Source organism: Carcharodon carcharias, chromosome 5 (genome assembly GCF_017639515.1).
Source record: "Carcharodon carcharias isolate sCarCar2 chromosome 5, sCarCar2.pri, whole genome shotgun sequence".
In the NCBI taxonomy this organism is placed as follows: Eukaryota; Metazoa; Chordata; class Chondrichthyes; order Lamniformes; family Lamnidae; genus Carcharodon; species Carcharodon carcharias.
This window is the reverse complement of record NC_054471.1, coordinates 137,572,650-137,584,908: the sequence shown is the minus strand read 5'-3', so window position 1 is coordinate 137,584,908 and position 12,259 is coordinate 137,572,650.

Here is a 12,259-nt window from a genome sequence, read left to right as displayed (position 1 = left end):
CACTACTAATACCTCCTTTCAGTACCCCTCCCTGTCAAAGTACTTTTGAAGCATATTTACATTACACATCCTCTGTTTCTTTCTTCTTTCTGGAGTATTTATTATATAATTCACTTCATTCAGCTTGTAATGCCAGCTAAATATCGCCTTTAATGAGTCACCCTGTATTGGTAACAGATCTTATACTTTCTCCCCAGCAACAAAATTATGAGCTGTAGTTTTCCTGCCTGCCTTCACTTTCATCACTTGCTGTGATATTTTTAAATGTTCCCTAGCCAACTCACATGCTCTGTCATATCTCTCTCTGAAATTTGATACATAATCCAGGAGAGTAGTTTCTGGGTTTTGACCCACCAGTTCCTCATGAATCAATTTCCTCTCACCTCATGACCATAAATTAGTTCAAAAGGGCTAAAACCAGTTGATGCATTAGGAGCATCCCTAATATCAAATAACAAGAATGGGATTCTCCTAACACAATTCTGTGAATAATCATGTCTATGCACCTTCATCATAGCTTTTAAAATTTGATTCCATCATTCCAAAGGCCCTTGTGATTCAGAATGATAAGCTGATGAATTATATTGTATTATCCCCAAACTGTTCATTACTTCCTTAAACAGCTGTGACATGAAATTTGAACCCTGGTCTGATTATATTTCCTTAGGTAAACCATATCTTGTAAAAAAAAATAGTTAACTCTTCCACAATTTTCTTGGTTGTAATATTTCTCAAAGGCATTGATTCAGGAAAGCTGGTAAACAAATCCATTATTGCCAATAAGTACTGATTTCCACTTTTAGTCTTAGTGAGGGGTCCTGCACAATCAATCATGATCCTAGTAAAAGGTTCTTCAAATGCTGGATTGGGAATTAAAGGTGCCAGCTTAATCACTGCTTGTGGTTTCCCTATCATCTGACATGTATGATATGTTCTACAGAATTTGACTACATCCCTATGCAATCCAGGCCAAAAAAAAAATGTTTTTGTACCTTTGCCTGTGTCTTTCTAATTCCTACTTGTCCCCCTATTGGAATTTCATGAGCTATCCTCAGAATCTCATTTCTATCTCTAAATGGTATTAAATCTGATGCACCTCTCTCCAGCTTTCATTTGATGAAGCATGATGAGGCCTCCATTTTCTCATTAAAAATTACCCTTAAGCTAATAATATCCTGGAATAAATTTTGCCTCTCTTTTTGAGTAAGCTGTCTGGTGTAAGTGTTGTATTTGAGTATCATTTTATCCTTCAGCTGAACTGTGTTCCAATCTTTCTTTCTGAACAACTTTATCAAACACAGTATCAGCTAATTGGACTTCCACATCTTCTGCTTTTGAACTTCCTGTTCTTGTTCCAACCTATGAGCCCATGATCTTATCACACAATCTGGAAACAATCCAGGATGCTCTCACTGCAACACTTCTGTTGAAAACACTTCTACAAGCTGCTCAACTACCATAGGCTTCACCCACATTTGTGATCCAGTTATATTGTTACCCAAAATATATTGAACCCTTGCAAAGGGCAGTTTTTCCACCATTCCAACATCACCTCACCTGTTTTCCACTTACTCTTTAAATTTACCTTCCACAAGTAATAAGCTTAGCATCTCCATGAACCCCATTTAATATCATCTATTCCTGCAATACTCCCTCTGAACAAGAAATATCACTATCCCACAACATTAAGGATTGACTAGCTCGTGTGTCTCTTAAAATTTTAATATCTTTATCTACTCCACCCAGTACACATGGAAAGACTTTCCTTTCACACACAAAGCCTTGAAGCTTTTCTTCAACCTGCTCCTCAGAATTCTCTTGGATAAATTGTAAACACATGACCACTTCTTTACCTATCACTGATTCTTCCTGTTTTACCTGTACACAAACCACTGGTTTTTCCTGTGCCTGAACATCAGAACCCATTTTTACTTCCTGAATTTTTCTATACCCCTATGAAGGTTTCCCTCAATTTCCAGCACACAGATTTCGCATGTCCAACTTTATTACAATGAAAACACCTCGATTTTTGAATGTCACTTCTACCCTCAGCACTTTCCTTTTTATTAAGAGAAAAAGCTTCCTGGGAATTTCCACCTAATCCTTCTCTTCCCTGACTACCTACCTTCCTTTTACCTTCCTACTTTCTACCCTTTAATGATTTAAAAGGGTGATGAAAAAAAGTTTAGCTCTATGAACTAACTCATAATCATCAGCTATCTCTGCTGCTTGTCTTACCATTTTAACCCACTGTTCATCCACATGAGTTCTCACTGAGTTTACATAAATAAACTATTTACAAATTCAGTCTCTCGGGACTTTTTCAAATGTGTCGACTGTCTTAGTTCTATGAGTTCAGCTGGTTTATCTGAGGCCTCCCTCTCAGGAGTTATTTGTCCTCTAGGCTCCCCAGTAGGAACCTGTAAATTTGCCTCTTCAACTCTCTCAGGCTTGATGGGTTCTACAGGTACTTTCAAAACAAGAGGAATTCCTTCAACCTGTGGTGTAGACTCAAATGGGAATGTTTGGCGCATCCTTTCTTGTAGCTCTGTTTCTCTTTTCCTGTCTCCTGATTATCCAACCGTCAACCGATATGTGGTAGGATAGGAGTCCTGTCATTGCACTGACTTCATCTGATAGCCATTTGGGCCCATTTCCAAAGTTATTTGCAAAAAGTACTTCTCCTACAGTGAAGTTTCTTTCATGACTGTGGTAATTGTGTTCATTTTTTTGGGCCTCCTGACTTCTCTCTACCCTTTCCCCTAAATTCGGCCTTATGAGGCTCAAGCATGCCCTGAGATGTCTCTTCATTAATAACACTGCGGGGGCAATACTGTTAGTCATATGTGGTGTCGTCTGTAGCTGAGCAGGAAACATGATAACTTTGTTGCTATAGAGGCCCCTCTAGATTTTTCATTGCAGCCTTGAAGGTCTGGACTGCCCTCTTGGCCACCCCATTGGATATAGGGTGGTATGTCGAGGTCTTGACGTGTTATGCTGTTGAGACTTGTAAATCTTTGGAATTCCCCGTGAGTGAATTCCGTTCCATTATCAGACACTATTATCTTTGGTAAACCATGTATCGCAAAACTCTGACACAATCTGTGTATGGGGGTGGCAGAAGTGGGTGATCTCACCTTGTGTACATCCATCCATTTGAAATGAGCGTGGATAAATAAGGGGAACATTGTGCCCAAAAAAGAGCTCATGTAGTCAATGTGGAGGCAGACCCTTGGCCTTCCTGGCCATTCCCAAGAATGCAGTGAAGCTGAAGGAAGCATAGTTTGCACCTGTTAGTACTACATGCTGCTCTTGGCCATGTTTTCGATTTAAGTGTCCATTCCTGGCCACCATAAGTAGCCACATGCCAAAATTTTCATTCTAGAAATGCTGGAGTGAGCACTATGCAATTCTATCAATAATGGTTGTCTTCCTCTGGAAGGCACAATAACTCTTGCTCCACACAGTAAGATGCCATCCTGGAAGGTCAGCTCGTATCTCCTATTAAAATAAGGCTTCATTTCATCCGAATTTGGCTTGTTAGACCATCCCTGCAAGATTTTTCCCTGATGTGAGACAAAACTAAACCAAGGTTGGTCCATTCTCTGATCTGTTTGGCATTCACTATTGACGGATCCAGAAAGTTTAATAAAAAGACATGTTTTTGGAAAATGGGGATGTTCTCATTGCTGACCTTTAGAGATAATTGGCTCAGTGCATCGGGATTGGCAATCTGGCTTCCTGGCCGGTGGATGAAAGTATATTCTTAAGAAGTTAGAATCAGTGTCCACCTTTGGATGCATGTGAGGGAGCTGAGCCCAGAAAAATGAACACAATTACCCAGACAAGACTAGTGGTGGCTTGTGATTGGATATGATGGTGAAGTGATGACCATGAAGGTATTGATGGAATTTCTTAACGCCAAATACAATGGATAGGCCTTTTTTCTCTATTTATGAGCATCTTCGTCCTGCCACACTGAGTGTTCTTGAGACTTGGCCAATGGGCCATTCGGAGCCATCTGTCATCCTGTAGGAGTTTACCGCCCTGACTCTGTAAGGAGATGCATCGCATGTTAAAATCAATTCTTTCTTTGGGTCAAAATGTACCAACAAGGCCAATGAATGTAGTAACTGCTTTACTGCTGTAAAAGCCTGGTGTTGTGGAGCTTGCCAAGTCCATCTGTGGTTTTTCTTGAGTAACCCATGTAATGGAGCCAGTACTGTCGACAAATTTGGGAGAAAATGACCGTGGTAGTTAACCATTCCCAAGAAGCACTTGAGTTCTGTGGCGTTTTTCGGGGCTGGCGCCTCACGAATACCTCTCACCTTGTTTTCTACTGGGTGAAGGCCCTGCGAGTCGACCCTATGACCCAGATAAACCATTTCTTTTGTTTGGAAGGTACATCTTTCCCTTTTCAAGCGTACTTCAGCTTGTGAGAAACACTTTAATACCTCTTCCAAGTTAGCCAGGTGTTCTTCATCAGTTAGTCTTGTTACTAGGACATCATCCAGATAAACCATCACATAATAGACCTTGAAATAAATTTTCCATGGTCTGTTGGAAAATGGCACAATCCAATAAAACTCCGAAGGGTAATCTGGTATACTGCTATAACTCTCTATGTGTGTTGACAGTCACAAAATCCCAAGAAGCCTTTTCTAGCTCGACATGCTGGTAAGCATGGTTCATGTTGAGTTTCGTGAATGCAGTTCCCCCTGCCAGCTTGGAGTTTTTGGTATAGGGTGCCAATCAAATCTGGCCACTTTGTTAATGGTCAACTTATAGCCCCTGCACATTTGCACACTCTGCTCAGGCTTTAGTCCTGGTATTATGTGCGCTGCCCATTCGAAAAATTGTGCAAGTTGTAAGACTCCCAACCTTTCCAGCCTGTCCAATTCAATATGCACTTTTTCTCATTTTATATCAGGGGCTGGCCTTACCTTCAAATATCTGGGGGTTGCACCAGGATCCATGTAGATTTTAGCTTGCAGTCCCTGAATCTTCCTGAGCTCTTTCATGAACACAGAGGCATATTTCTGTAATAATTCTTGCAGATCTTTCATTCTGAGTTGAAAAACCTCAGTCCACTCCAGCTTTATTTCCTTGAGCCAGTTTTTACCAAGTAGAGTTGGACTCTCCCCTGCTTTGACTATCAGGGGTAGGTTAGCAGACTGGTTTCTATATTGTACAGGAAGCTTGCATATATCTTTTATTCGTATGTCTTTGCCAGCATATGTCTTTAGCCTAGCACCTGAGTTTTCCAGCTTTAGTGAGTGGCCTCCTCCATTCAGATACATAAACGTGTGTTTCCCTACGACTGTCGTGGATGCGCCTGTATCCACCTCCACTCGGATGGGTTTACTGTTGATTTTTACCGACACATAGATTGGCTCTGTTTTACCCATTTTTAAGTAGTGGTGTGAGTAAATATCTGACTCTGTTTCTTCTGGTTCCTCCATTAATTTCACGACTTCTGCCTTTTTGTTTGAAATTTTACCTCAGTCTTTCTTTACAATATCGCATAATGAGCCCATTGCACTGGCAGTAGAAACACTCAGTTCTTTTAAATTGTCGTTAATTTACAGGCTGTCTGGTTCTAATTCTGCTATTATTAATGTTGTTTTTATCTGTTAAACCATTGCTTTTTGCTGGTCTGTTAATGGTAGCTGTTTGCCGCCTTTCCGCAGAGCCCTGCGCTTCCGCATCATTTCTAGCAAGCGTCACCCACCCGGCATGAAGAATGGCACCATTTTGTGCTCCCTTGATTTCTTCTGAGTCCCTGACTGCATTTTCCATTGTGAGCGCTTTGCTGAAGTCTAAATTTGTTTCTGACAACAGCCTCTTTTGAATGGCATCTTCGTTAATCCCACAGACTGATCAGTCTCTTAGCATGTCATTAATAAACATCCTGAACTCACAGTACTCTGTCAGTTGTTTTAAAGCTGCTACATAGCAAGTGACTGTCTCTCCAGGGGTGTGACCCCATGACTTGAATTTGAAACACTGTGTTGTTACTAAGGGTTTTGGCTGAAAGTGGCTTTTCACAAGATTCACCAACGCATCAAAGCACTTGGAATCTGGTTTGTTGGGTATCGTTGGACTACAAATTAGGCTGTATGCTTTACTGCCACATGTTGATAAGATGATCGCCCGCGTCTTCTCCTCCCCTGATATGACGTTGGTCAAAAACAAAAACATGAGGCGTTCAATGTAAAGTGACTAGTCATCGGTAGTCTAATCAAACTGCTCAATGCGGCCAAATTGTGGCATACTGGAGGGAGATAACTTTGATGACTATAGTGAGACCTTACAATTGTAATATACTTACAATCAATCTGAAGGCACGGCTGATTCACTTCAGTTGTATTTTCGCAGTTTCCTCGCTGTCGTCGACTGGTCGTGTTTTGCCTCGTCGCCAGTTGTTATGTTCTACTACGGGGTCGCTTTTCTCGCAAGCTGGTTGCAAGTTTATCTGTCAGCAAGTGAGTTGATTACAATATACTGCTGACACAGAGACCAATATGAAATGAAACATATACCATTTATTTACATAAACAACGGAGCACTAATACGATATGTGCTTCTCCAACCAGACCCTATTCTGAACTACTAATTAACATTGTAGCCCGTGCTACACAGCTATTGGGTAATACAGTCATGTGGTCAATCTGCTCACGTTCTCTTAAAGTGTATTACACCACAGATTACCACAACTCTCTACTTGCCTGGATGAATTCAGCTGTAACAACACTCAAGAAGCTTGACACTACCCAGGACAAAGCAACCCACTTGATTGGCACCACTTCCACAAGCATTCAATCCCTCAACCATCGATGAACACTGGTAGCAGTGTGTACCATCTACAAGATGCAGTGCAGAAACTCACCAAGGCTCTTTATAAAGCACCTTCCAAACCTACAACTGCTACCATCGAGACTCATGGGAACACGACCACCTGGAAGTTCCCCTCTAAGTCACTCACCATCCTGACTTGAAAATATATCGCAATTCCTTCACTGTCACTGGGTCAAAATTCTGGAACTCCCTCCCTAACAGCACTGTGGGTGCACCTACACGACAGGGACTGCAGCGGTTCAAGAAGGCAGCTCACCACCACCTTCTCAAGGGCAATTAGGAATGGGCAATAAATGCTGACCTAGCCAGTGGAGTGCACATCCTGTAAAATGAATAACAAAAAAAAATTTACCTCTCCCAAAGGGCACCTTACCTCCCCAAAAAGGTCCTTCCCTCTTCCAAAGGGATACCTGGAATTCTCCACAAAGGGTACCCTACCTCTGGTAGCTTTAGATCTTTTCATCAAATATCTAAAGCTCACAAACCATGTTTTTGCCATCTTAGTTATGAAAATTGCAATTGTTTTTATATATTCGCTTTTATATGTAAGCTGCCTCCATAAAGCATGGATGCGCCAACTACAACACTCACCCATTCCTCCTAACACCGGAGAAAATGGTGGGTGCCAGGTTTGGGTGTAGGACATCTGGAATCAGGGCTCTGGTGCCATTTTGGTAAGGAATGGAGTTCTCCCAGTTTTGTGGAAATTCAGACCATAGAGTAGTTTTAATGCGGGACTTTATCTGAATATAGGCCGGGATGGTAGTAGTGTAAAGGGCAGAGAGGGACAAGAGTTCCTAGATTCCCAAGAGTTCCTAGATTCCCTAGAGTTTCAAGGGTTCAGGAAAGTTTTCTGCAGCAGTGTGTTTTCCAACCCAATGAGAAAGGAGGCATTGCTAGGCCTGGTTCTTGAGAATGAGGTGGTCCAGGTGGATCAAGTGCCAGTAGGAGGACATTTAGGGGGCAGTATCATAAGGTTTAGATTGACTATGGAAAAGGAGAAAGGAACAATCCAGAGTAAGAATAATTAACTGAGAGAAAACCAAATTCAGTGGGGGTGAGAATGTATGTAGCCAAGATAAATAGGAATCATAGGTTGGCAGGCTAAACTGTAATTGAACAATGGGTTACCTTTAAAGAAGGAATAGTTCAGGCACAGTCAAAATATATTCCCAAGAAGGGGAAAGGTAGGGCAAACAAATCCAGAGCTTCATGGATGACGTAGTTGATAGAGATTAAGATAAAGAAGAAAAGGTGTGCTTATGACAGATATTAGGTGTGTTATAAAACCTAGAACCAAGCTGAGTATAGAAGGTTCAGAGGGGAAGTGAAAAAGCAAATAAGAGAATAAAAAAACAGAGTGTGAGGAAAGACTGGCAGCTAACATAAAAAGGAATCCAAAAACCTTCTGTAGACGTATAAAATGCTAAAGGAGTGTAAAAGGAGAAGTGAGTAGGGATCAAAAATGGGTTTTATGCATGGAAGCAGGGGCATATCTAAGGTATTAAATTAATATTTTGCATCAGCCTTTACCAAGGAATAAGATGTTACCAAGATTACGGTGAAAGAGAAGGTAGCTCAGACACTTGAAGGGCTAAAATCTGATAAGGAGGTGGTATTGGATAGGTTGTCTGTACTTAAAGCTGATAAGGCATCAGGATCAGGTGAAAATACATCCAAGGTGCTAAGTGAAGTGCAAGTGGAACTTGCAGAAGCACTGGCCATAATTTTTCAGTCTTCCCTAGATTCAAGGGTGATGCCAGAGGACTGAAGAATTACAAATGTTACCCCCTTGTTCAAAAAGGTTGTAAAGATAAGCACAGCAATTATAGAGCAGCCAGTTTAACCTTTGTGGTGGGGAAGCTTTTAGAAATTATAATTTGGGACAAAATACATAGTGATTTGGTTAAATTAAAGTTAATTAAGGAAAGCCAGCACAGATTTGTCAAGGGAAAATTGTGTTTAACTAACTGGCTGGAGTTTTTTGATGAGTTAACAGGGAGCATTGATGAGGGCAATGTTGTTGACGTGTACATGGATATCCAAAAGGTGTTTGATAAAGGGCTGCATAACAGATTTGTGAACAAAGTTAGAGCTCATGCAGTTGCAATATGCATACAAAATTAAAGTGACAAGAAACAGAGGAGTGCTTAATGGATGTTTTTCAGGCTGCAGGAGGTTGGTAGTGGAGTTCCGCAGGGGTCAATGTTGGGACTCCTGCTTTTCCTGATATTTTTGAATGACCTAGACCTTGATGTGCAGGGCACAATTTCAAAATTCACATCTGATACAAAACTTGGAAGCATTGGGAACTGTGAGGAGGATAGTGTGGAACTTCAAAAGGATATAGATAGGTTGGTAGAATGTAGGCCAAATGGCAGATGAAATTTAATGCAGAGAATTGTGATGTGATTCAGTTTGGTAGAAAGAACACAGACAATATAAAATAAAGGGTATAATTCTAAAAGGGGTGCAGGAGCTGAGGGACCTGGCTGTATATGTGCATAAATCATTGAAAGTGACAGGATAGATTGAGAGAGCGGTTAATATAGCATACATAATCCTAGGCTTTATTAATAGGGTCATAAAGTATAAAAGCAAGAAAGTTATTTTAAACTTATATAAAACACTGGTTCAGCCTCTGCTGGAATATTGCATCCAGTTCTGGCCGTCATACCTTAACAAGGATGTACAGAAAAGATTCATGTGAATGGTTCCGGAGTGAGGAACTTCAGTACGTAGATAGATTAGAGAAGTTGGGACAGTCTCCTTGGAGAAGAGGAAGCTGAGAGGAAATTTGATAGAGATATTGAAAATCATGAGTGGTCTAGACAGAGTAGACAGGGAGAAATTGTTCCCATTAATGGGAGTATCAAGAATCAGAAGGCACAGATTTAAGGTAATTGGCAAAAGAAGCACTAGTGAAATGATGAAAAACTTGTTCACACAGTGAATGATTATGATCTGGAATGCACTGTCTGAGTGTGTAGTTGAGGCAGGTTCAATCAAGGCACTCAAGGTGGAATTGATTATTATCTGAAAAGGAAGAATATGCAGGGCTACGGGGAGAAGACAGTGGAATGGCATTAGGTGAATAGCTCCTTCAGAGATCCAGCACAGACAAGATGGGTTGAAAGGCTTGCTTCATGCTAAAGCCATTCTATGACTCCATGAATTATTGCCAATTGCTGTTTTGGCAAGAAAGTCTCACTTAGCTGTTTTTATGCAATTACTGACTTCAACATTCATGTACAATTAAAAGATTTTTGATTTTAAAAATATACATTCTTAACAACAATGTTTCCTTCATAACAAGCTCAAAGAATGAATAGTCTTTGTTGAATTTGATGTTAAGTTTAGATTTTTTTTGACATGTTTACAACATCCATTGCTATCTGGCAAGCATTTATCTTGGCCTTGTTTGGAAATAAGCCACAAAGAATGTCAACCCCTTGATTCATTTTTAACAAGGTTCTTTGGTGCAACACAGAAGTGACTCATAAAGCTAAAATTAATATGTCAGTTACTCTTTCCTCACATTTTAACACAATAAAGTTAATTATCATTCTGCATTTGACAGCATAATTACATTATTTCTGATGCTTACAAATGACTGCAATTATAATGTCACACAAAATAATTCTGCTAACTTTAATAAGAGTAGGAATATGATCAGCTTTTGAACACCCAACAATATTTGGCAAAATTGTCACAACACAGTATCAATAATACCATGCTTACATAAGGGTTTTATGCAGCTGCATTTCAGTAAGCTGTACTCTAGTACAAGGGTTTGTAGCGACTGTTCCTTGTGAGTGTCTGTATACAGGCCCCAAGATTCCACCAGCTCCTACTGTTCCCCTGCTGTAACTTCAAAGGAAGATCAGCAGAAAGGGAAGACCTGGCTACAGATCTCTGTTATTTCTCAGAGTTCCTGATTGTTAGGGATGCATCATCTGTCTTCCCCTTTTCAAGGTGAATAGCAGACCAATGCTAAAGCTAGGGGAACATCTAGCAACTCCATGAGTCAGCGTTCCAACTCTTGAGACACATTGTAGACTGGCATATTAATGGCAGCAAGAGGTGACCTGGAGCTCAAAGAAAAAAAACATTTATTTCTTTTTTTAAAAATTCTGGATCAGAACTTCATGGACTTCTATTTGCATAGGTCAGGTGGGTGCCAAAGATATGCTCCATGTAGCATTTCCATGTGCAATTGTTGTGATTGCAATGGCAGCACTTATTTTAAATGAATGTACAATCCCAGCAAAGAATTTTGAAACATGCCATGGTTTTTATGCTGTACATTTAAGGAGTTTAGTAATTCACAATCATTTGAAATACTCATTTAGCTAGATCTAAACATGTACAAAAGGAAACAGCTGTAATATTTAACTCACATTTCTTTGGGATTTTATATCCTCTTGAGTTTAACATTAGCAACGATCAGGTGCACTGCCTAATGCACAGGATAGGCATTGATTTGTCAGGCCTTTTTTTACCCATCATTTCATATGTTCATGTGTTGGGGAAAAAAAACTCTATAATATTACAATTTCCAAGAGCAACTTTACTATAATTAAACCCCAGGGTGCAGTACTAGGCAGTAGGTGAGAAATGGGGAATTTTCAATGGCGTGTTATTTAAGAGTCAAAAGGAAAGTGCACTGTAGCTTCTCATACTCATTTGAAAGAAAAATCACTTGGGATTTGGTTGCATCATAATTTTTAATGAAGCTGCCTTGAATTACAGTTGCTACTTTGCAAATTATTTTATGTTAAATTAAAATTTAGCATTTGGGACTTCAATTAACATTCAATAACAAATGCCCAGCCACTAAAACTTTTCACCAAAGTTTCTTTTACAGCAAGTTTATTGGGTAGCAGTCTCACTTATCAAACTTTCTCAGAAGGTTTTACAATTGTACAATATTTAAGTGAATCATGATAATGCACAAAATTTTAAGGGCATATTGATGCAGTTATTCATCACTGTTAAACAATTTATAATTTGCACTGAAGAAATAATCACATTATGGCCTGCAATTTCCCCTGCTCTCTTGTCTGAAAATAGTAGCAGAAAATGGGACAAATCTGGAGACTGAGGGCTATTCTAACTGTCCCAATATGGATTTTCCTTCTCCTATGCTTACTGGGACTGCTGTTGGCCACCTTGCTTCTTTGATGCATGCAAATGTAAACAAGAGGCAGAGCTTAGGGTCCTGTCAGATTATCATGCCGACTAACTTTCTTATTGCCATTCAAGAGCACCTTGAGAAAAGTGATAGTAGCAGGAAGACCCTGAGTACTTTGAAAGGCAAGAGAGGGCTTGGTAGAGGCCTCTCTCTATTCAATTCATACCCACAAACTACCTTTGAAGGCTTTGACCTTTCTTTCTCTCC